This window comes from Mustela lutreola, chromosome 9, assembly GCF_030435805.1.
Source record: "Mustela lutreola isolate mMusLut2 chromosome 9, mMusLut2.pri, whole genome shotgun sequence".
Lineage (NCBI taxonomy): Eukaryota > Metazoa > Chordata > Mammalia > Carnivora > Mustelidae > Mustela > Mustela lutreola.
In genome coordinates, this window is record NC_081298.1 from 111650907 (window position 1) to 111677515 (window position 26609).

The following is a 26609-nucleotide window of genomic DNA, read 5'->3' on the forward strand; positions in this document are numbered from 1 at the left end:
TCAAGTAACCCCTATGTTCATCCTGAGTAGTGAGGACAATCAAAAATCATATATATATATATATGTGTGTATATATATATATATATATACATATATACACACATATATATATATATATGAAAAGGGCAAAGACAGGAAAAATGAAATAAATGCTGGTGCAGAAAAAGGACAACTAGCAGGAGTAATATAGCAATTATTCTTCCACAGCAATTGTGGAATCCTGGGATAAGCACAATGTTTCTATAACCAGAATGCTGGGATAAGCATTATGAAAGGCAAGGAAAGTTCTTTGCTTAAATCTTAATCTTCCTTCCAAGGAATTTCCTCGTCCGTTGTACTCCATTGCCCCTGGCTTTGCTAGTCTATGAGAGCTTGTTGAGAAACATACCTTCCTTATAGCCTGTTCAGCTCATTCCATACTGGTACAAATATGAGATCAAAGGTTATTTCCAACTCAAATAATCAAAGAATTTCTTTGAGAACATGATTCCCTCAAAAACTTGGTAGGTTTCTGATCCATTTGCTTCGAGTCAGCAATATGTGCCAATAACCACACATGTACTTCTTTCCTACACATAATTCTTATGCGTGATTTTTGTCTTTGCTTTCCTTCTCCATCTCCTTTCTCTCCCTGAATTTAATAGGGGACTAATTCAAGCCATTAGATTTGGATGAGAAGACCACGCTCTTAGTCAGATCGTTGTAGTCTGGATCTAAATGGATCTTCATTACTCAAAGGTATTTAATATTTTGTTTCCTATCTAGAAGTAGTCAGCTTTCTAATCTTTTAGCTTCCAAATTTCTAGACTTCTCTAATTCTCTTTTATTTCTGTTTCCAAAGCAGTCAATTCTTTCTTGAGTTTTTCTCTTTCCTGCAATGCTTTACTAAGGTTAGCAAATAGTAGCCAACACATATTATTATACTCTTTTCAAAAACTTCCTCTAGAGTGATAGGCTTACTAAGCACATAGTGTACTACCTTCCAGGCTGCATAAGCAACAGTTATAGCAAATCTTTTGCCATGCCATGGCAAGTCTCTGGAGTAATTCAACCTCCAATATTTGTTTTCACACCATCTCTAACCCACTATGAATTCAAGATTACATGTTTTATTTCTTTTTTCCTTAGAGCAGCATTCGACTTAAAGGTTTCTTTTTTAGTGTTAGTCAAGACAAGCTAGATGCTATCACAAACAGTCCCCAAATTTCAGTTAGCTTAGTATAATAAAATGTTTTCGCTTCTATCAGATTCCAATGCAGATCATCAAGGGACTTGGCTCCATGAAGTCATTCAAGGATCCCAGCTTCTATCTTGAATTCCACTCTTTTCAGCTAGCAAATAGGGGTAGTAGTGGGAGAACACAGAGGACCAATTAGGAAGCTGTTATGTTTCAGACATAGAAGTGTACCCATCACTTTTATCCATAATCCATGGGCCACATTTTAGTTACAAAACTGCACTCAACTGCAAGGGAGGTTAGGACGTACAGCCAAACTTTGTAACCAGAAGGAAAAGAGAAACATTTTAGTGACAAGTAGCCAAATAGTTCCTGCCATACTTGTCTTCATAGCTCTTATCAGAGTTCTAGTCTTTTTATTTTCTTGAAAATAAATTATTGATTAATTAATTAATTAATTAATTATAAATAATAAATGATTATTGAATAATTATTCAATGTGTCTCACCCATTATATTGTATACAACAGGGAGGTCTTTTAGAATGTGGGAGAGGTAGTACATCCCAGTGGTTAAGACTGCAGGCTCCCAGATCATACTGCTTAGATTCAAACCCCGGTGCTACCACTTAGTGGCTGTGTAACACTGTCTCTGTGCCTCAGTTTCTTCCTCTGTAAAATGAAGATGATACCATTTCTACTTCTGAGAGTTACTGCGAGGATGCAATGAGATAGTAAATGTAAACCCCTTAGAACAGGGCCCATTATGTTCTAAGTACTCAGTAAGTATTAGCAGCTATTACTATTATAAGTGGGCTTATATGGTGCCTGTGTTTGCTTAAACCATTGTATACTCAATGTTTATTACAGAGAAGCTGGTCAATAAATATTTGTTAATATTGGACAAACATAGAAGAACTCTGAAAACAAGTCAATCTGAATACATTATTCAACAACCAGTATCCCCCTATTTTAAAGCAACCAGTATTAATTTTTCTGCTTTATATTTATCAAATTAGATCTGACAAACTGTTTAATAATGCCATAATAAAGTGGAAAATTTAACATTAATCACTCAAAATGAAAACATAACTGTACGTTACCATCAAACACACATAAAAGTCCAAATGTACTATACAATTACCAATTACTAGGTAGTTATTTAGATTCTTCAAGGATTTATCTTTAGATTATCTTCAGTACAGAACTCCCCCTAGACCTCACCTTGAGCCCCTTAAGTGCAATTTAATTCAGGTAAATGTAAAATACACACATTTTCCAAGAGTTCAATTATTGCAAAAGGCTAAGTATAGCTATATCAAATAATACAAGCTTAAAACATTCTCTTTAAACGTAGAATCTTGACTCTGTGCATCGTTACCTTCCCCTGTCGAAATGGTTTATGGTGGGACAAGTTTCAGAATGCTTTTTATCCACCCCCCCCAAGATTTTATTTATTTATTTGTCAGAGAGAGAGAGAGAGAGCACAAGCAGGGGGAATGGCAGGCAGTGGGAGAAGCAGGCGGCTCCCCGCTGAACAAGGAGCCTGATGCAGGACTAGATCCCAGGATCCTGGGATTATGAACTGGGCCAGATCAAGACCTGAGCCAAAGTCAGATACTAAACTGACTGAGCCACCCAGGCGTCCCAGTTTCAGAATAGTTTTAAAGACACACAACATCTATTGTCAAAGCCTTGACCTGAGTTTTGAAGGAAAATAAAAAATTCTTACACTGATTTCTTTGTTTTGCTCTCATTAGCTAGATGACCCTTCAAGGTAATTATAAACTGTTTCTGGCTTCTCTACTTTTTCTGTCTGGGTCCATCAAGAATATGTTGTATCGTTGGTATGCATCCATCAGCTCTTCAATGAGTCACATTGCATGGGGGTTGGGATGACGTTTCTCGTGATCTGTAAACCCCCGAGACCAAACTTGAGGGTTTATTTAGGGTTTTCTGTGTCCTCTGGGTTTTTCATTTCCCTTTGCTTTTGTATGCCGTATCTCCATATACAGCCAAATCAATTTCATGACATTTAAAACTTTTTCTGGGGCGCCTGGGTGGCTCAGTGGGTTAAGCCGCTGCCTTCGGCTCAGGTCATGATCTCAGGGTGCTGGGATCGAGTCCCACGTCGGGCTCTCTGCTCAGCAGGGAGCCTGCTTCCTCCTCTCTCTCTGCCTGCCTCTCTGCCTGCTTGTGATCTCTCTCTGTCAAATAAATAAATAAAATCTTTAAAAAAAAAAAATAAATAAAAAAAAAAAAAAAAAAAAAAAATAAAACTTTTTCTGATGTCAAGTGGAGAAAAGGAACAGAAAAAAAAGATTTTTACAAAGTAATAAATGTTAAAACTGAGGTGTTTAAGTGGTGCTGTTTTTACCTGTCTGTTCTTGACCAAAAGTCACATTCCCAAGGAGAAGAAGATTCTACTTGGTTCCTTAAATTGTCAAAAGTCCCAGCCCAGATTTTCCGCCCTACCGCCATACTCTTGCAACATTATTTCATAGTTGTTTGATGCCAAGGCAAAAAGACATCCTTTTAGTGGTTAGAGAAGATCAGTTACTTAAGTGATTTCATATTGGTGTTGTATTTATGGGTTTGCAATAAAACAACTTTCGGGAGGAAAAAAGTGTCAGTCAAGAATAATGAAGTGTTTTTTGTTTTGTTTGTTTTTAGATTTTCTTAGGTATGTTGGGCTTTCCACTCCTTTTATTTTGTTGCCTTAATGTTTTTTTAAAGACTAAACCCTATATTAATGGAATTTTTTAGATTGTCCACATGAGCTTATGTGTGAGAGAACAAAACTGAAATGGGTTTTTTTTTTGGGGGGGGGATTCTTTTTTTTAATTACATGTTTAACATAAGCAGTGTATGAAAGAGCTCCAAAATCTGTAAGATGCTAAATGGTAGGTTTGTTCTAGCTTCTAACCATAAAGAATGCCTAGGTCTAACTAAAGTGATTGCAAGAGAAAAAAACAAAGCATGGGAGGATATACCCCAAAGTGTTCAAAAGTAATTGCCGGGGCGCCTGGGTGGCTCGGTGGGCTAAGCCACTGCCTTCGGCTCGGGTCATGATCTCAGGGTCCTGGGATCACCCTGCATCGGGCTCTCTGCTCAGCAGGGAGCCTGCTTCCCTCTCTCTCTCTCTCTCTCTCTGCCTGCCTCTCCATCTACTTGTGATTTCTCTCTGTCAAATAAATAAATAAAATCTTTAAAAAAAAAGAAAAAAAAAGTAATTGCCTCTAGGAAGTAAAACTGAGAGGGGGAAGACAAGGGTAGAGAGAGGTACAGGGAATTTTGCTTTTATATTATTTTAATATCATAAATTTATTTTAATTTTTTAAAACCATTAATGATATAAAAACCAAAAAAAAAATAAGTTGCACACTCTCACCCACAAATTGTATCTGTAGAGACTGGTTTAAAATATCATGCTTATTAAATAATTGTTCTCCCAAGTTTGGCATGATTGTTATCTTTCACCTAAGACTTTCCAGACTTACTGACCTCAGAAAAGAATCAAGCAATTAACAGTCTTGTAAATTCTTGGCAAGAGCTTGTGTGAATGAATCTATCCTGTGGGGATCACCAAACATGCCTCACTTAGGGGGAGTTGCTGGGTAGATGCATGAGGGGTGAATGAATGTGGACACAAGCTAATGTTGATAGTTCTGTTGGTGCCACTCATGATACGCAAAGAAGAGACCCAGTATGGACTGAGGAATTAAGTTTTTCTAATGCCAACCTAGGATTTATGCCATGAGGTGGGGCTGGAGATTGTGGAACCAGCTTCAAAATGTCTTTCTATGTGCTACAGCTTCACCACATTTACTGGACGTTGGGCAAATCTTAGACATGATAACTAATAATTTTTATCTGTCCACCATAACTATACACTTTTTCCCCACAAGGAATTCATAGCAGCCTCTCATAAAATTGAAATTCTGCTGGAAAATACTTTAAAATAGCAATGTTATGGTGGAAAGCAGCCAATCAGGGAAATTCAACTCTCAAAATTAATAACACAGGAAGCTCTCTACTTGCAAATAAAATATTTTCAAAAGGTCATTTGTAAGTCAGTTGTTTGAAATCAGGAACAATGCTTTAAATGATGATTAGATTGCCAGCCCCCCAAACATGTAGAATGCTGATCCCAACCTGCCTGTGTTAAAACCACATTAATGACCACCTTATTCAAGGTTTTGAATCAGACAGGTTTGTAATTGAATATTGTCCATTATAAGCATCTGTAAGTTGATGTTGCAATGGAAATGCATATTATAGCAACACTGTTCTGACTTTCAAAGAGCTGACTTACAAATGCCCTCAGAGATATATTTTATTACCCCCACTTTTCAGACCAAAAAAATGAGCCTCAGAAGTATACAATTAGAGTGTGGGGAAATCAGGGTTTGAACCCATGTCTGTCTGCAGCTGAGGGTCAAGTTCTTTTCAGTGCACCAGTTTGCCTCTTAGTCTCTTTGGGATTCTCCTTTAGAGATCCTTGAACGCCAGGCTGAGACATCTATCAACAATGTAGTTTTAGCAGCAAGCGATATGATCAAAATGTTGTCACAGAAAAATTAACTTGTGGATGGATAACCTAGAGGAGGCACTGAAAGTGGGGAAAGCAATTAGGAAGCTATTGCAGAGCTGGTGGTGGGGGTGGGGGGGTGTCTCTGCAGAAAGGTCAAAGAAGAAAAGAGTGTGAAGGGAAACAGCACAGGAATGAACAGTAAACAAAACCCTCACAGACCTGGATGACTGCCTCAAAAGCTAAGGGAGAGGAAAGGGTAAAGGAGAGTCTGCGGTGCAGTTCCTAGTGATAGAGACCATGATGTCAGCATTAAATGCAAAGGGCAACTTCAAGAAATGAGGTGATTACATCAAATAAAATATGGTGATTAGTTGCCATATTTCACTGGCCTGCATCAGAATTCCTTTCCTTCTGTGGGAAGCTGAAGAGAATTAGAGGTCATTTTTGTCATGACTTAGACCAATTGGAAGCTCCAGCTCAGCTTTTTAAATTGGAGGGAGGGGGATAACACAAAAACCAGCAGTTAGGTACCACACTGGAAGTTAGGTTGAGAATTGAAGTCCAGCGCTGACAGTGGGGGAGGGGGGAAGATGCGGGGACAGCCAGCTCCAGGGCAGCGTCCTCAACAGACTCCTCCTGTGGGGTGAATTTGGCTGTGCCTTCTGTGCCCTAGACTGCCTGGGTTCCTGCCCGTTTTCCATGCTTGGTCCTCTGGCTTCCCTGTCTACCCAGTGAGCCACCTGATATCCTCCCAGTGAATTCATTTTCTGTGTGACTTAGCCAGAGTGGGTTTCTGTTGTTAGCGGTTGAGAACACTGAGTGGCACAAACACTTTTAAACATATTATGCTAGCATCATGCTCAGATGCCTAGATGGAAGCCTCCAGCACACAGTTTGAAATGTGGGGCTACAGTTTAGGAGAGGGCTGGGGCCGGGAAGATAGATTTAGGGTATTTCTAAATAGAGTCAAAGATGTAAGCCATGAGAAGTCATCAAGGGAAAAGATTTGAGAGAGAGAGAAAAAAATAAGCAGAGTGTAGGACTTGAGGGACCACCAATATTTACTCAGGAGGCAAGAGAATGAGTCAGGGAAGAAGCAGTAACAGTTGTAGGAAGCAAATTCAAACTAGTGCCATAGTGGTGCACCTGGGTGGCTCAGTTGGTTAAGTGTCTTCCTTTGGCTCAGGTCCTGATCCCAGGGTGCAGGGATCGAGTCCTGAGTTCAAGCTCCCACCTCCGTAGGGAGCCTGCTTCTCTCTCTGTCTCTCATGAATAAAAAATTTTTTAAAAATCAAAAAAAAAAAAAGGATCAAAAACAAAAACAACCTAGTGCCAGATCACAGAATGCAAAGGAGCCAAGACTTTGGGAAATGATGAAAATCAGGTGATATTAAATACTAGTGTCCAAGGAAGAGGAGAACTGAGAAAGGGGCACTATATACAGTGATTAAAAGGCCACTGGTCTTTAGAGAACTGTTTTATCATGATGGTGGGAGAGGATATCAGGTCGTAACGGGGGGTGAAGACTTAAAGGGTGTTGTGAATGCAGAAGAAGAAAACACAGGTCATCGTTTAAAGAAGTTTGGCAGGATTTTGTCTGTCTTTTTCACTGTTGTTATTTCCAGCTCCTAGAAAAAGCGCCTGGCATATGGAAAGTGCTCAATAAATATCTGTTGAGTGAACAAAGAAGAGCAGAAGCAGAAGATTAACTTGAGCTGAAGAATGGTAATGGGGCACATTTCTAGAGTTGGGGGTACCTTACTAAATCTTCTCTCCTCCTTCCTCCTTCAGCTGGAGAACTTGATTTCCTAGACTTTCCGGTAGTTACCTACTAGATGCTTCCTCCCCACCCCACACTACTATCCCCCTTACTCCACTATTCGCTCTGTTTGTACTGTAAACGAATAGAATGACCATTCCTTAGATAACAATTCCTCACCCATGTTCATTTCTTACTATCCTCAGAAAATAATATTTCTTAGACTAATGTATGCCCTACTCAGAGGTAAGTCCAATATTATTCATCCATATTTATTTTCATACCACAGTAGACTCTCAGCAAGCTGTTGCTGATGACCTGATAAAACTAAGCCTGATTAACTAGAAACTTAATTTCAGGTATACGATCAGATGATACAGCAATTGCACATTTTTAGACACTCACTACCTTATGATCCCTGAAAACACCAAAATTTAAATCTAGTAACCAAATGACCAAATATAGTATCAAAACATTATAAGGAAATCTTGTAAAAACCTACAGGTAAAATGGCCTCTAAATAACAATAAACATAAAATGTAAGATTTATTTTATTTTAAAGTTTTCTCTCTCCAGATGTCAGAAGTCTATGAGTAAAGAACAGGTATTAAAAAAAAAAAAAAAAAATAAGGGCACCTGGGTGGTTCAGTCAATTGAGCACCCACCTCCTGATTTCTGCTCAGATCATGACCTCAGAGTTGTGGGTTCGAATTCCCCTTCAGGCTCTGCACTGGGAGTAGAGCCTGCTTAAGAGTCTCCTCTCCCCCTGTCCCTTTGCCTCTCCCCCACTGCTCTCCTCTCACTCATTCTCAATAAATAAGTAAGTAAATAAATAAATAAATAAAAATAGAAGTTTAAAAAATAAATTGCAGGGGTGCTTGGCTGGCTCAGTCAGTGATCATGCAACTCCTGATCTAGGGGTTGTAAGTTCAAGCCCTATGTTGGGTGTAGAGATTACGTACAAAAAATAAAATATTAACAAATAAAAGAATAATAAAAAAATAAAAAATTGTAACCAGAAGTGTAAGAAGTCTAAATGGTATTTAAGCACAATGAAACGCTTGGGCTATATTAAGAAGATTAAAGGCCTGGAGGTTTCCCACCCCTAGTTTATGGTCCTTCATGAGCACAATTAAAGCCCATAAAGGCTTTGCAATGTACTTAAGAAGCAGTTTCCTTTTTGCCTGCAGGCTTTAGGGAGGTAGCCTTTGAGTGCCTATTGTAGGTCCATCAGAGGAGTGTTACTGTATTAATTTGCCTTTAGGCAGTCGGAAATTATTTTTGGAGAAAGGGAGAAACATAAAGTGGATTATTTGTTTTTGATCATGTCATTCCTTTTCATTTCTTTTCTTGGTAATTTCATGTGCATGTGCATGCACACAGAATGCATGAGTACGTGTGCATGTGGGCCCCCATGCAGGTGGCCAGGAAGCTTTTCAGATCTTTCCTCATCCTCCTCCTAGTCTAAAGCTTGGCTTTGCCCCCACTGAGTGCTTCACCAAGGTATGAATTGTCTGTAATAGAGGAGCATTTTCAGTTGCATAGGCCAGTGACGGTCATCAATAATGTCTTCCCAGCACAGGGGTTCTTCATTCTTGGGTCCCTGGAGCCAGTTCTTTTTATTTATTTATTTATTTTTAAGATTTTATTTATTTATTTATTTGACAGACAGAGATCACAAGTAGGCAAAGAGGCAGGCAGAGAGAGAGGTGGAAGCAGGCTCCCCACTGAGCAGAGAGCCCAATGTGGGGCTCGATCCCAGGATCCCTGAGATCATGACCTGAGCCAAAGGCACCCGCTTAACTGACTGAGCCACCCAGGTGCCCCTGGAGCCTGCTCATAATTGAATGTTCATTTCTAGATTAGGCCTCCATAGTCATATCCCCTCCATGTAAACTGGGAAGACTGAAGTTTTGGGAGGATCTATGAATCTGATAGTCTACGAATGAAAATGAGAGTCTATGGTAGTCTATGAATGAATAGGAGAGTCCTTCAGACCTAAAACTTTCATTTCAAAATGGCAGCATTTTTGCACCAGCCTGTGTAGCTAGATGTGACCCAGGTACACACAGTCTATGGCATAAGGTGGGTTACTCTCACACCAAAGCAAGAAGCCATTCCTGTGGAAGCACCCCCAGAGAGCTTCCTAGGCCAACGGTGTGGGGAAGCCATCTTCTTGTCAGTGTGGAGCAGTTGCCAGTCTCAGTCGTCCAGGGATTGGCACAAAACCAGGCTCACCAATTTGGCCCAACTGCAGGTCAAGCAACAGAGGCAAAACTAAGGACAGGAGCAGGCATTTCACGGAGGGAGAAATACAAATCACCAATAATTCTGTATAAGGGCAAGAATATTTGACATGTGCAAATTAAAATAAAGAGATACCATTTGCCAGAAACTAAGTTGGGAAATTAAAAAAAAAAATACTATTCAGCATAGATGAAGAGGCAGGAAAACAGGTAGTCTTATATACCACTAATAGATGTGTAAGATGGTTAACATTTCTGGAGTGCACGTTAGTAGTATTTACCAAAAACCCTAAAATGTGATTTACCTTGAACTCAGCATCTTCACTTCCAGGAAGGAGCCCAAAGCAAATCATCACAGGTATCGAGGTATCTACCAAGAAGTCTCCTCACAATTTTATTTTTTAGTGGTGCAAAATAAGAAACAACCTGCTACAAGAAAAGAGATTACAAAATAATCCTGTATTACTTTAGGATTATAAAAGAGATGACCGGTATATATACACATCTATGGGCAAAAGAGTGAAAAAATATCCACAAGAATGTTAACTGTGATAATGTCTGAATTCTGGGATTCTGGGTGATTTTTTATTTTATTCTTTGTACTTTTTTCTATGCTACAATGCACATGCATTACTCTGGTAGTGAGTAACAGTGCTGTTAAAAACAAAAGGCAGGGGCGCCTGGGTGGCTCAGTGGGTTAAGCTTCTGCTTTCAGCTCAGGTCATGATCTCAGGGTCCTGGGATTGAGCCCTGCATCGGGCTCTCTGCTCAGCCGGGAGCCTTCTTCCTCCTCTCTCTGCCTCTCTGCCTGCTTGTGATCTCTCTGTCAAATAAATAATTTAAAAAAAAAAAAAAAAAAAAGGTAGTGGAGGTGCCTCTGCCTTCGGCTCAGGTCATGATCCCAGGGTCCTGGGATCGAGCCCTGCCTCGGGCTCTCTGCTCAGCGGCAAGCCTGCTTCCCCTTCTCTCTTTGCCTGCCTCTCTGCCTACTTGTGATTTCCCTCTCTGTCAAATAAATAAATAAAATCTTAAAAACAAAAAAAGGCAATGTACAGCATTCTGAGTACTAGCCCAGGTTCATTTATGATTTAATTACAATTCAGGAGATACAACTAAACTTCTTGCTTAGTTTTCCTATCTGCTCACTGGAGGAGTTGTGGTGTCAAGTGTTTAAAGGGCAGAACAGAGTTCTAGTGTGCTTCTGAGAGCTACTGTCCATGAATTCATGAAGTCAGAGAAATTGAACAGCTTTTGCTTAGATGTCTTCTTTGACCCACACTTCGCTATTTGGGATCAGGGTCTCCAACAGGGTAGATGTTCCCTCATAGACGGTGCCCTACCCATTCCTGTCCACCTGGGGTGCCGGGAACTCTGAGCTGCTCATGGTTATCCTTGGATTGAGGGGTGCACTGAAGGGAGAGCCAGGAGAGTTGGTGGGAGTACATCACTTGTGATGCTTCTCTCAAAGCTATGACATCAGATCCTCCCTGAAACTCTTCATGTTCTCATGGACAACATTTATCTAAATCAATTTATCTAAATCAGTCTGGTCCTTAAGTGATCTCCATGCCCCAGTCCCATTTTCCAACCAGTGTTCCCCATAATGATATCTAAAGTCTTGGTCACTCTAAGTATATTAGGTGAGACCTAGTAGGCATTTACCTAGAGCCAGAATACCTACAGGGGTGGACTTGAGAGAACTGGACACAGCATTTTCCCTCAACCATGTCACCAGAAGATGGATTATTTCACATTGTCTTCAAAGTAGAAAGGGGAGAATGAAGAATAAGCTCCCTTTAAGGAATCCGGTGAGTTCTCTCTGTAAGGAATATTGATGTTTCCTCACAGCCAACCCTGCGAAAGAAAGACTATTGTGAAGGTAAAGAAAGGCAAATCTTCTGACATGGAAATTGAGACATATTTTCTTGGTGAAATGCCTTGGTAACAAGGGAATGCCTTCTTGTGTCTTTGTCTGTCATGTTCAGCATCTTTAAATGAGCACAGCAAATCCCCTAAATGTGCAAGTTAGCCCAGGAGGATATAGTGAAATGGACACTCCTATAATTCTGAGGGTATGGGGGCATGATGGTTATGGAGTCCTTCTGGGTATGATGTTTCCAGTGGGCAATTTGTCAGTCTCTATCAAAAGCCTAAAATCATTCATACCATTTACCACAGAAAATACGGTTCTGAGAACTTATTTTAAGAAATATTTGTATATTTTTTAAGTAGGCTCAACTCCCAGCATGGAGCCCAATGCGGAACTTGAACTCACAACCCTGAGATCAAGACCTGAGCTGAGATCAACAGTCAGACACTTAACCAACTGAGCACTCAGGTGCCACAGAATTAATTTTTTTAATATGCAAAAAGACTGCATAAGAATGTTCACTGAAGTGCTATTTACAAAAGTGAAAAACTAAAAAAAAATCCAGTAATTGGAATTAGTTAAATAAAGCATGGAAAGGTACTAAGAGGCCATTATTTATTATATACTTATTATTTACTTGAATAATATTTAAGGATACTAAGAAAACCTCATGATAAAAAGTGAAAAAGTATGTATTACAAACCCAGTGTAGATATATAGATATATAGTATACTATATAGATAGATAGTACACATACATGCATACACACAATACACATTTGTTATATATAAATATTTTTTTCTATTTTTTCCAACCTTATTAGATTGGCTTCTCTTCATGTATCCTGATTTACTCTTCATTATGTAGGACTGCAGAAAGTCCAGTCCTCTCTCCACGTATTTCTGAGAATCTCCAGAAAGTTTTATATATTCCATCTCTGCTGGTTTCCACTGGTCACGTGCTCTAGGACTCTCCCCCAATCACCCCTGCACTTCTCATAATGGCTTTTCCAGCAGGCTGTCACTCGACAATCTACCTTACCGTGAAATGTGAAAACCTTCTTCCTATTACCCAAGATACATCTGACATAAGGCTGCAATTTCAACAAACTCTGTGAAGTCTTGAGGATTACATAAGGGAATTACAGTGCAAAGAAAGAAAACTTAAAAGTAGATATCGGATATCACTGCCTCTAAAGTTCCCTTGTAGAACCCTTTCCTGGGGTTCCCTCTGGGCAGTCCCTCCCCTTAGCTCTCAGCTTGCCATGCCTGGAGCTTCCCCACCCTCCTGGTTGGGGCTTTCCCCTGGTACACTTGACCCAAGTCTTGGGGCCCCCACTTCTTTTTTCTTTTTTGAAACATTTTATTTATTTATTTGACAGGCACAGACAGACAGACAAAGACAGAGAGCACAAATAGGGAGGACATGGAGAAGCAGACTCCCTGCTGAGCCTGGAGCCCAACTCAGGGTTTGATACCAGGACCCTGGGATCATGAAATAAGCTGAAGGCAGACATTTAACTGACTGAGCCACCCGGGCACTGACATTTAACTGACTAAGCCAATTTCTTATTTCTTTTAATAAAATTTATTATTATTTTTTAAAGATTTTATTTATTTGACAGACAGAGGTCACAAGTAGGCAGAGAGGCAGGCAGAGAGAGAGAGAGGATGAAGCAGGTTCCCTGCTGAGCAGAGAGCCCGATGCGGGGCTCGATCCCAGGACCCAGGGATCATGACCTGAGCTGAAGGCAGAGGCTTAACCCACTGAGCCACCCAGGCGCCCCCCTTAATTTTTATTTTTTAAAAAAATTTTATTTATTTATTTATTTGAGGGGAGGCGGGTAGGGAGAGGGACAACCAGACTCCACACTGAATGCAGAGACTGATTTTGACAAACTTTATTGGATTTCTTCAAAACTGAGTATACTCTGTTCCTTTGGTAATTTGTCTGGCATTTTTGTTACCAAATAAAATACATTTTTTTAAAAGCATTATCTACACCCAACATAGGGCTCAAAGTCACAACCCCAAGGTCAAGAGCTGCAGGCCCTACTGACTGAACCAATGAAGCAACTCTAAAATACATTCTTGATAGCAGATTCTCATAGTCATTTATTTTAAAACATCATAGAATACTTCAATATTGTATTTGATTTTAGTGAAAAAAGAATAGTAGTTTTGAGATTTCAGGTTTTTGATTTTTAAGAGATTACACAAGCTGGGGAGAGAAGAAGGGAGAGAGAGAGAGAAACTTAAGCAGACTGCATGTCCAGCACAGAGCCTGATGGGGGCTTGATTCCACAAGCCCAACATCATGACCTGAGCTGAAATCAAAAGTTGGATGCTTAATTGACTGAGCCACCTGGGCACCCCTCCAACTTCTTATTTCTGACTATCAAAAGAGGACACGAAACATTGCAACAATCCAGACAGAGGTATACCTGCCCCCAGTAAGAAATGGCTGTGTGTGTGTGTGTGTGTGTGTGTGTGTGTGTTAAAGATTTTATCATTTGAGAGGGAGAGAGAGCACATGAGCTAGGGGTGGAGAGCTGCAGAGGGAGAAACAGACTCCTTGCTGAGCAGGGAGCCCAATTCAAGGCTCAATCCTAGGATCTTGAGATCATGACCTGAGACAAAGTTAGACGCTTAACTGACTGCCCTACCCAGGCGCCCCATGGCTTTTTGTGTTATTCAACAGAAACCTCAGCATCTCCACCTAAAATATCTGCATTTGGATTACTCCATTGGCTCAGGGTGTCTCCAAGAACAACTATTGCCACTCCTTTGGGGCCTCAAGAACATAGAAACAGTTGTTACTTATAGATAAAGTCCAGGGGCACCTGGGTGGCTCAGTGGATTAAAGCTTCTGCCTTCAATGCAGGTCATGATCCCAGGGTCCTGGAATCGAGCCCCACATAGGGCTCTCTGCTCAGCGGCGAGCCTGCTTCCCCCATCTCTCTCTGCCTGCCTCTCTGCCTACTTGTGATCTCTCTCTGTCAAGTAAATAAATAAAATCTTAAAAAAAAAAAAAAAGTTGAAGTCCACCTTCCAACCTTAGAAAGTTCAAGAAACATTTTTTTAAATTTTGGAATGCAGTTTCAAATGCACACTACAAACAATAAACAAGTTCTCGCTATGTACCAGGTACTACACTAAGCACTAAGCAGATATGAACTCATTGATCTTCCTGAGACTTTTTTACATCAAGTGCTATCGATGATATCCCATATCATTGATATATTGATATCACCACGTAGGTGGAGAAATTAAGAGAGAGAGCTGTTAAATAATTTGCTCAAAGTTACAGAACCAGAAAGTGGTGAAGCGGGGCTATACCTAGGTAGTCTCAATCTAGAGAGTTAGCCACCTTCTGCTACTATATTGTATTGCTTCACAGGATGGGAGAAAGAGAAACCTAGAAAGGATAGGAGAAAAGAAAATGGTGACTTGATTTTATTTTTTCAAATTGTCCAAAAGGAACTTTACTTTCAAAATTAGGAACCAGAATATATCTATATTATCTAGATCTGTATCTATATTTATCTCCATGTCTCTATCTCTGAATGTGTTGGGGAGGGAAACGAAAAGGCCACTCTAGGCATTGCATCTTCGTCTCCATGGGTCATACCAACCCCTCCTACTTAACTATGACAATAGGCATCTTTTCTCTAAGAAGGGCTGCTCACTTCCATGAGTAGGCCCCCTGGGGACTATATTTATGTGCTGTGACCTCATGCTCTAGCTTCAGTTGATTGAACTAGGAGATCACCTGACTCACATCAAGCCAATACAATTTTCTTACTCAGAGATTTCAAATTGAAGTTGAGAGGCAGTCAATCTGGGATAGTCTCTTATCCAGAGGACATATAGACTCAGAAGAAGTTAATTACTACAGCAACCCATGCCCAGATTTCAGTAGCTTTAGTTTATTTCTCCATAATATCACAGTTCAATGTGGGTTGTTGGAGATGGGGAAATGCTATGCTCCGCAATTTTATCAAGTACAGAGGCTCCTTCCATCTAGTGGTTCAACTATTCTCTAAGGCTGTAGTCAAAGGAAGAGGGAGAGGATCAAGGGGTGCAGAGTAGGTTTTTCTGTTGGTAGGGCCTGAAAATCACATGCATTCCTTCTGTCCACATTCTAAAGGCTGTAACTCATCACATGACCTCAGCTAACTGCAAAGAATACTGGGAAATGTAGTCCAGTCTTATGCTTAGAAAGAAGAGAAAATGGATATGTGATCATCTAGTTAGTCTCTGTCACAACACACAAGTTTTGAACTATAGAGTTCATAGTCTGTCCGCTATATCCATGAAAAAGCTAAGAAAACCAATTTGTAGAGAGACAAGAATGAAGCAAGTGTTCATATGGAAGCAGAGATGACAGTGAAAGGGAGAGAGAGAATTGTATGGTTTCTGGCTTTCTACTTTGTGATGCTCCTTTTTTTGTTTTGCTTTGTTCTATTTGGTACATACGTAATTTTTGTAATAACAGTTTTATTGAGCTTTAATTCACATCCCATAAAATTAAGCCTTTTAAACTATGCAATTGAGTGGTTTTTTAGTATAGTCAGAGTAGTGCAACCATCATCACTATCTAATTCCATAGCATTTTTATCCCTGCAAAAGAAACTCCAGGGCCAGGACACCTGGTTGGCTCAGTTGGTAGGACGACTGCCTTTGGCTCAGGTCATGATCCTGGAGTCCTGGTATGGAGTCCCGCATCGGGCTCCCAGCTCTATGGGGAGTCTGCTTCTCCCTCTGACCTTCTCCTCAGTCATTCTCTCTCTCACTGTCTCTCTCTCAAATAAATAAATAAAATCTTAAAAAAAAAAAAAAGAAAGAAAGAAAGAAAAGAAAGAAACTCCAGGGCCACCTGGCTGGCTCAGTTGGTGAAGCAGTCGACTTTTAATCTTAGGGTCATGGGCTCGAGTCCCATGATGGGCATAGAGATCACTTAAAAATAAAATCTTAAAAAAAAAGAAAAGAAGAAAATAAAAGAAAAGAAACTCCAGGCCTATTAGCAGTCACTCCATTTCCCACTCCACACAGTGCCTAGCAACTACTACGTTACTTTCTGTCTCTATGGATTTGCCTATTCTAACCATTGAACATAAATGGAATCATACGGGATATGGCCTTTTGTGTCAAGCTCTTTTCACTTATTCAAGGCTCATCCATGTTGTAGCATGTGTCAAGTTCCATTTCTTTTTATGACTAAATAATATTCTATTGTATGGATTCATCAGTGGGTGGGCATTTGAGTTGTTTCCACTCATTGCCTATTCTGAATAATGCTGCTGGAAACACTGGTGTACACATTTTTGTGCACACATTCCTTTTCATAGACGTGGAACTACTGGCTCATATGGCAACAGTCTTATGGATTAACATTTTGAGGAATGACACTAGTTTTTAGAAATTTTAGCTGCCCTTCAGTATCCTTCGCACAAATACAGGAATTCCTTCCCCCCCCCTCTTCTTTCATCAACTTGAGTTAGTTTCAATAATATTATTTATAACCTCAAGAGCCTTAACAAAGTCACCTACTCCTGTTGCTTCTGGTTTAGGCCTTCCTGATTCTTCCATCCCCTTTATTTTGGCTCTGTTTGCCCGCCTTTTTAAATAGTTTTTTAGTTTGGCTTTTTTTTTGGCTACAAGTATCAGGCACTCATTCCAGTTAGCTCAAGCATGTTAAGAAAAATACATGATAAGATAATGCAAGTTTTCAGTAACCTAAAATCAGGAACCAGAATGGGCTGGCTTCGGGGAAACCAGTGGTAGAAGCTAGTTCTCAGTTTGGTGGGGTGGGCAGCACAGACCTCACCCACAGAAATCCCTAAGCGTTCACAGCCTTTCATCATTAGAAATATAGGACAGCCAAACTCCTTTCTGCCCTGCCCTGCTACTAACTACTAATGTCTCTCTTTGTTTACATGCCTCCTCTAGGAAAAAGGGACTCTGATTTGCCCAGCATCTCTTTTCATACCTGGCTATGGGTCAAGGGAATCTAGCCAATCTGTGGATCGATGCTCCTTGAATCAGTTGCCCACCTCTTATCCAATCACCAGTGAGAACAGAAAGCTGGATCACATAGTATAAAACAAGACTGTTGGACCTAACTTTTTCTTTGGTAGGGACTAGGGGTTAGAGCAGTTTCCACTAGATGATACTGGTATAGAAGGGCATGGCGATTGATCTCTTTGGATGTGGTTTGATATTTTTAATAATTAATGAAAATGGGTCGCTTCTTTTTCAATACATTTCTGTCTTTGGTCTTAGCAGTTCTGCCAGGATACAGTTTCTTGCATTCAATCTCCAGCTTTTTGCATTGTAATTAAGGGTAAGATAAACCCATCTTGAGGTTCAAGTACCTCCCTGTGAAAGGAACTGAATTAGGGATGGGTGATAGAGACATTCTGTTCCCTTGTATGGTGTGAAGAGTAAAGGAGAAGAAAAGAGTCCCTGAGAAGACCCTGTTTCCTATTCCCATTAGAGCTCCCTCCCACCATTCTCATTCTATCTTCTACCCTACTTCCTAAAACAGTGTGGGCTACAGCCACAGCCAAGGCGCAAAGAGTATAGCAAGCTGTCTGCAATTGTCAGGTCTACTTTCAACATGTCACAGCTGGAACAGAACAGAAAGCTCCTAGAGCCAAACTTAAGCACTGGGATGGGTAGAAAACTGGCCTGAAGTACCTTCTTTCTATAAGGACAGACCCAGAGAAAGAAGTTTATTTATAAAAGGTAAATGTAGGCTTTAGTATGTTAGAATGAGCAATAAATAACTTTTGAAATGAAAACTTAACTGTTATCATTAAAATAAGTTCTTTTGGGGCACCTGGGTGGCTCAGTGGGTTAAAGCCTCTGCCTTTGGCTCAGGTCATGATCCCAGGGTCCTGGGATGGAGCCCCACATCAGGCTCTCTGCTCAGCAAAGAGCCTGCTTCCCTTCCTCTCCGTCTGCTGGCCTCTCTGCCTACTTGTGATCCCTGTCTCTCTGTCAAATAAATTAATAAAATCTTTAATAAATAAATAAATAAATAAATATAATAAGTTCTTTTTAGAATATTAAATTTTGAGTGTACATCTACCTATTTTTTCCTTAACAAAGTCAAAATTTAAAAAAAAACCATTTGGAAAATCTTGATTTCTAAAAAGGGCAGGCCCATTGTCTGCCCTAATTTTATTTCTTGTTCCTTGTCTGTGTTTTTTTTTTTTTTTTTTAATATTCTTCCTGTAGCTAATATCAAGCATGGGTTTTCCAGATTGTCTGGACATACTCCAAAAGAAATATCTGACCCATATCTTTAAGGAAAAAGGCATTGAGTAGCCACATGTCTAAAAGCTAAAGTAGCTTGAGGGTAGGCATGGGGTAGAGATGGAGGACAGAGAAGGCAGGGTTTCATTTTTTACTAGCAAACTTTTGATTGGACTTTCTGAACCTCAGCATTTTAGGAATTTGAGTTGGTCAAGTCAGTTGTGAAAGACTCGTGTGCAGCAGGAATTGGAAAAAGAAAAGATTATTTGCATGAGTTTTGCACTCCCCAATTGGATACACACCGTTCCATAACTGGACACAACACAAACATATTTATTTATTTTAAGGCTGTCTGCTGACCTGCATTGTGAGTTTGCTCAGCGGGCCAGCATGGCACAGAGAGGGGGAGTCAAGAGCCCAGATGTGGGGCCTCTGAAGGCGGGTGCTGGTATCATCACTTGAAGGGTTTCTCAATGGCTGGCTGCCTATAGTCCAAACAGTCCTTAGTAAGGCTGGCTCTTAGTAGTTTAAGGAGTCTCACTGATGTAGCAATCAGGTTGCTCTTTCAGAGTACTTGTACGTTCTTAAGTATATTCCAAAGAGGCTGGATTCCCATTCACGATATGGATGAAAATGTGACAAGATGAGGCTCAGGGTCTTCCTGGAGTGATGCTGCGGATTTTAGAACCAAGAAGAGAGGTGCAGAATGTGGACAGAGAGGTCAAGAGTATGAACTTGGGAGCCAGACTGCGTGACTTGGAATCCTAGCCCTTCTTTTCCTAGCCCTGCAGTCTTGGGTAAAGTACTTGACCTCTCTGTGCCTCAATTTCCCAATCTGTAGTATGGGGATTAAGTAACCCTACTTCAGAAGCATCACAATGATTGTTAAATGAGTTAACATTTTGAAGGTGATGAAGGCATTGTGTAACAGTTAGTTAGTAAGCACTGTACATATTTCTTAAGTAGAAGAAGTAAAATATACTGATGGCTGGCGAAGCTAGTGTTGATTGGCTCCAGGACTCTGTATTTTCAGATGAGAAAAGGCTGCATGCTAGAAACAACCCAAGTTAGAACAGATCTAAACATTGTGGTTGTACCAGGAGACATTGTACTAACCAATTTTAAAATGAGGTATATCTGTGTATCCTGCTGTGGAATAATCCCTAAGACGTATCGTCAGGGGAGAGAGAAGTCCCCATACACCATACGTAGGAATAATTAAGGGATCTAGCACTTCTTGAGGATTTTCTATGCATCAGGCATTGTTTTAAAAGTTTTGTATATATAGGGCGTCTGGGTGGTTCAGTCAGTGAAGTGTATGACTCTTAGATTTGGCCCAGGTTGTGATCTCAGGGTCATGAGATAGAGCCCCCCTACTGGGCTCTGTGCTCAGCACAATGTCTATCTCAGACTTTCCCTCCCTCTCCCTTTGCCCCCACCCCTGTGCACACACACTCTCTCTAAAATAGATAGTAAATCTTTTCCAAAAATCTTTGTATATATTAATTCATCTCATCTCCATATAAGGAAGGTACTGGCTTTTTCCCCATTGTGGAGATTATGAAATAACTGAGTCCCAGAGAGGTTATGTAATTTGTCTAAGGTCACCCCGCTGGTAGGTAAATGAGCTGGGATTTGAATTCAGATGGTTTTGTTTCAGTGTCCATTTATCAATCACTATGGTAAATTACTCTTCCAATAGCATAAGCACACAAATAAAACTATATACATATAAAGATAAATACATATGAAAAACAAAATAAAACAAAGTCTGGAAGCATAGACACTAACCATGAACCCCTAAAGAGAGAAGTAGGACTGAAAGGAGTCAGGTGGAGGCAGATGATTAAGGAGAAGGGGGACTTTCACTTTTCATTATATATTTACTTGTATTTTATTTGACTTATTTAGTGTAACACAAATGTGAATTCATATACTGCTTTTGGAAGTAAAAACTAATTGTAAGATAAATGAAAAAATAAATGAACTTATTTTACTTAACAATATGTACCCCAACGTTTATAGCAGCAATGTCCATAATACCCAAACTATGGAAAGAGCCCAAATGTCCATCAACAGATGAATGGATAAGGAAGATGTGATATATATATATATACAATGGAATATTAGGGGCGCCTGGGTGGCTCAGTGGGTTAAGCCTCTGCCTTCGGTCATGATCTCAGGGGCCTGGGATTGAGCCCCGCAGCGGGCTCTCTGCTCAGCAGTGAGCCTGCTTCCCCTATTGAATATAGGTATGACCTATATTATATATATATATATATATATATATATATATATTCAATTATATGAATTGGGGTGCCTGGGTGGTTTAGTGGGTTAAGCCTCTGCCTTCGGCTCAGGCCCTGGTCTTAGGGTCCTGGGATTGAGCCCTGCCTCAGGCTCTCTGCTTGGCAGGGAGCCTGCTTCCCCCTCTCTCTGCCTACTTGTGATTTCTCTGTCAAATAAATAAATAAATAAATCTCAAAAAAAAAAAAAAAAGACTGATGAATCACTGACCTCTACCTCTGAAACCAATAATACCTTATATGTGAATTAATTAAATTTAAATTTGAATAATAAATAAACATTTTAAAAACAGAAACAAAAATACCCTCAAACAATTATGAAGGCCTTACTCTGTACCAGGCTGTGTTCTCAGTGCTTGACAGATATTGAATAACTTAATTCTCTTAAAAATCTCCAAAAAAAAAAAAAAAATCTCCATTTTCCAGATGAGGAAAGCTAGGTACTTATCACACAGCTGGTAAGAGGCCAAGCTGGGATTTGAACCCACAGAGTCTGGCTGCAGATTCTGTACTCTCGGTCACTCTACCATATATGTATACATGTGTGAGCTGAGCCCTGAACCAATGGTCCTCACCCATGTGCAAGGGCTTGCCCAGGCTACCACCCACTCTATGCCATGGGGAACACCTTTAGTCAGATGGTCAGAGGTACAGGCTCTGCAATCACCCAAACAAGGACATGGACACCATCTCCACTGCTTACCAGTTTTGTGACTTTGGGCGAATTATTGAACAGTTTTGATCTCCGGATCTTCAACTGTAAAATTAAATGAATAATTGTCACTATGTCATAAAGGTCGTTACAAAGATCAAAAACATTAGCATATACAAAGTGCTTAGCACAGAATCTGGCATACAACAAGAAACAACTCCGTGTTAATTATTACATTATGATTATTAGTTTATTATCTTGGTACCTCCTTTCCAGGGAGGGCTTTTCTCCCATCTTTATTTGGGACACAAAGGCACATGCCATTGACCTAGCACTTGTAGTATAAGGAATTTGCCCATCGATGTGCTTGCAAAAAGTACACCCAGGTATATGCATAAAGATGTCACCGATGTCTGTTTAAGCCATCAACTGGTATGACCTAAACATTCGTCATTAGAAAACTGATCAAATACATTCTGATATATCTATATAAGGAACAATATTTGGGGATCCTAGTTTGGCCCAATAAATGGCAGCCCTCTTCCCTGCTCTAGCTCTGAATAAATTGAGAAATAAAACTAAGGACTGGCAGACGAAGGCCTAATAATGCCGATAAGAGACAAAGTTGGATGTGGTACCTAAATGAGAGACACATTTCACACCACTGAAACCCCAACCAAGCATCTGTTGACCCAGTTCTGCCTACTTCTGCGGCAGCAGAAGGCACACTCCCTACAGGCAGCTTGGTGCTAAGCAGAAAGGGCAGAGCTGAACCCAGCATGTCTAAGTTGTACTTCCAAGCTTGTTAGTCCTCAGGGAGTAGAAGGAGTAAAGGGACAGAAAGGGGGCAGGAATTACGTTGAGGGCCGCTTATTTGGAATTCACATTCTCTTCTTGCAAAGACTCTGCAGACATTAAAAGAAGGGAGTAGATCTGCAGTGCACATGTGGAAAGATCTCTAAGGTAGCTTTTTGGGTGAAAAAAGCAAAATGCAGAATAAGTATAGTAAGACCGCTTTTACATAAAATTTTGTTAAAGGACATAAATCAATGCGTAGTACCAAGAATAAACAAAAAATTGGGGCGCCTGGGTGGCTCAGTGGGTTAAAGCCTCTGCCTTTGGCTCGGGTCGTGGTCCCCGGGTCCTGGGATCAAGCTCCGCCTAGGGCTCTCTGCTCAGCAGGGAGCCTTCTTCCTCCTCTCTCTCTGCTTGCCTCTCTGCCTGCCTGTGATCTCTGTCTGTCAAATAAATAAATAAAATCTTAAAAAAAAAAAAAGAATAAACAAAAAATAGTAATAGTGGTTATATTTGGGGGAGGGACTCAGGCAGAATGAGAAATTTTTATTCTTCCTTTTACACTTTTTAAAAATTGTTTTTATTTTCTTCCCACACATTCACGACTTCTGTGTTTATTATTTTTAATGCTGTTGGGAGTAGTCTGGACTGTGGGGCTCATGACTATTACTGCATTCATCTTTATACTGCCCTGCAAAAATAAGTTATAATGCATGTTATTTAAAAAAATAAAAACAAGGCAGCCTGAAAAAAAAAAAACCAAAAAGTGCCTTCTAGCTTCAGGAGTCCTAATGAGCTATAATCAGAGAGACGCCAGACTAGTCAAAATTGGAAGAAAGAGCTATAATCACAGGGGGAAAAAAATGAAAAAAAAAAAAAAAAAACCACACACACACACACACACACACACATACACAAATAAAACCTCTCTCCACAACTTGAAGTGTCCCAGAAAAAGCAGGAGTAATGACAGCAGACCGACTTCAGGAAAAGCAGACAAGAGGAGCTCCAGGGTGGGGACTGGAGGCACTGGTGTGGGCAATACTGTGGAATCGTGTCAGAAAGTGAAAACCGCCATGAGGACCTGGGGACCCCAAGGAAGAGAGAGACAAGAGCTGCCACGTAAAGGCCTGGGGACCCCAAGAAAGAAACTGAAGGGGCTGAGGTATAAAATAAATCAGAAGGAACTTAGGAGGAAAGGTTGCCCTGATTCTGACTCACGGTCTGATGGTCCTCAGGCCTTGAGTGGCCTTGGAGAAACCAGGTCAGGGTTGTATCACCAAAGGCACTGTGCTGGAGAAACACGATGGCTGGGTTGCTTCCTGCAGCCTCAGGTCCTCGAAATGAAGTCAGGGTGACAGACCCACAGACAGGCACGTGAGGGTCTCTCAATCAAGGACCTCATGGCTCCTCCTTTGGCCTGCCAAAGCTCTGGCGGAGAGGAGCATCCTTATGGGAAAGCCTGCATGGGGCCTCTTTACTTGTCACACTCCTCTGTCGCTAGACCAGGCCCTGTGAGAGAATTCTAAAGAATTGATTTTCATGGGGGCGAAATACAGTAACTCATGTTGCAATCCTGCTCAAATCACGGAACAGATACTTTAAGGCCCAGATTCCTTAAGGCGGCTTTGATTTACCGCACACTCCACATTCCGACGAGAGTCTGAAGTGAGGGTCACTGCCCACGTGAAGCCATGTCTCACCGTTCTCTGGCAGTTAAGCGCTCAAGAAAGAGATTTCCTCAACTTCCTTTGGTGCTCACAAAACGAAAGCAGCCGTTACATAATAAAGCCTGTAAAAGGCTCCATGGGTTGAGAAGTCCCCGATGTTTTTCCTGCCTTTGGTCATTTTCTTTGTTTAAAGTGTTCAGAAACAGTGAAAGTTCAAGAAGAAAAAAAAACATTTCCAGCAGGAAAATGAGTGAGAGAGTTAGTCAGCAGCGAGACTCACTCATACGGCCATGAGGCTGTAACTTAATCTTGACAACATAGTCTTTCCTGGAAGAGATTCGAACAGCGATTTATCATTTTATAATTTGTGGTTTACATTTGAGCCATAAACCAAGCAGATGTATTGGTTTGAGGCACTTCTGATTCCTTTTAAAGTCCCAGGAGGCACGAAGACAGCTTCAAACTGGAGGCCCCAGGTTCTTGGGGTTTCACCAGGAGAACACAAAGGACAAGGTTTCTGTATTCACTCTCCTTCCTTAGGAAATGTATGGAATGCGCGCCTTTGTTTGTTTTAGACGCGGCGGGCGGGGGGGGGGGCAGACTTTGATAGCTGGAGCCATGAGCTGGCCCCCTCCTATCTTTGGAGGGGTGGGTTTTCATATGTTCCAGGGTCCCCTGGGAAATGAGAAGCTGGAAGCTGAGGGGGGAAATGGGTGGAGAAAGGGGAAGCAAGGGGGAAGGGCGGAGTGCCGGAGATAACTCTGCTGACTTCACAGTTTTCCACTGGGGCCTGCCCTGCCTACCTCTGTTGACATCAAAGCTCTTTGCGCCTGCTCAGTCTGCCCTGCCGGCTGGCCGCCACTGGGAAAGAAGGAATTGGCTCGGAGCCCTAGAACAAAATTGAGAACAAAATTTCTGAAATTAACTTTGCCTTTAAAAAAAAAAGGAATTTTCAGCTCTGGTGGCAGCTCTGGGATCGCCTCCCACTGGGGTTCCAAGCATCCACCGGGGACAAAGGGCACACCTTTTACAGAGATGTCTCCAGAAACCTGAGCAGCTTCCCAAGGTGTCTCACTGGTTCTACAGCAGTGTTGGCTGTCTGTGGGCCCATGGGTGCGGCTTTCACAATCATGTTGGGGCGCCTGGATTCGGAAAGGCTTGCCTCCCCTCCTCGGAGCAATGTAGCGCCTCAGATCTTTGCTGGCAGCTGAGCTCCCATGTCTGTTGCTGTTCTCTCTCCTCCTTGCTACCCCCATGCTGGGACCTACTTGTTTTCCTGCCCCCTTCTCTGTTTCCCCCCAGCAGTTCGCTTGCCTGTTCCCTGGAAGGGAACAGAAGAAGTAAGATGACCATCCTGTCTGCTGTCCCTGCTGACTTAACCATTCTAAGACCAGGATGGAAAACACTGTAGCACCCTCGCCGGGCAGACAGAGTCAGTCACCCCGGATTCCGCATGTTGAAACCAAGTTCTAGAACCCAGCTTTAACAGATATACACATGTGTATGATATTTCACAGTTCTGTCCTCCACCAGTCCCAGACTGTATTGGAAGCATTGACTTTTGCAGTCTTCTACTGTTCAGTGTGAACGCAAAGATGAGCCTGGGCTCCACGTGGGGTGGGTGTCCAGCTTCAGAGCCAACCTGAGCGCTACGAGCGGTTTAGAAGGTTCTGTAACCAGTTATAGATCAAAGGATGCCAGTGCTTTTCCTCTTCTAACTTTATCACCGCTGGCCCTAGGTCCTGGCTTGAGAAAGTTCTTAGAGCAGTCTTGGCCTAGGCCTCTCTGGAACACAGCCATACTGCAGGCTGTCTGTGCCTGCCGTGTCCAGATCTGTGCTTGAACGGAAGGGCAAATTGAAGAAGAACACATGACTCTTGTCCTTAGGGAAAATAAGAGAAAGGTCATATTTTAGATAGGAAATGGGTGAATGAGATGGTCCAAACCCTCTATTTTAAAACCAGGGACTTTGAAATTGGGAAATGAAAGCTTAGACTAAGTTAGTGAAGAGACTTACCTGAGGTAAGGTTTCATTGGTTAATGCCACAGACAAGAATTAGAATCAACGTCAGTTAATTTGTAGCAAATGCGTCCCGTGGACCCAAATCCAAATGCCAAGGTCACTTAAAACCAGCTTACTACAACAGACAGACCGAGGGTCTTACACAGTTAAGGTAGCTCACACAGAAACCTGACCTTGGTTTTCTAGATTCAAACTAACTCTACCCACCCCCAACCCAGTTCTGGGGTTTCAACCATGTACTGTCAACACATTTGAAATTGATTCAAAATGCTTTTCGGAGAACCATCTTAGTTCAGCTTTGCAGGCACACTCTTGGG

General features: G+C 41.2%; 1 long non-coding RNA gene across 3 annotated transcripts; it reads right to left on the minus strand.

Moving 5' to 3' along the window:
- Positions 1-146: 146 nt before the first annotated feature.
- LOC131840483 (uncharacterized) lies at positions 147-24532 on the minus strand. 3 transcript variants are annotated; one of them, XR_009357367.1, is made up of 5 exons: positions 23821-24532; positions 21856-21909; positions 11396-11568; positions 10020-10143; positions 147-1331 (listed from the first exon to the last, which is right to left on the minus strand). It is a non-coding gene; the product is annotated as an uncharacterized LOC131840483 (long non-coding RNA). The 3 variants fall into 3 exon arrangements; XR_009357368.1 differs by lacking the exon at positions 147-1331 and adding an exon at positions 8742-9719; XR_009357369.1 differs by lacking the exons at positions 147-1331; positions 10020-10143 and having other exon boundaries at positions 10777-11568.
- Between the last annotated feature and the right edge of the window lie 2077 nt (positions 24533-26609).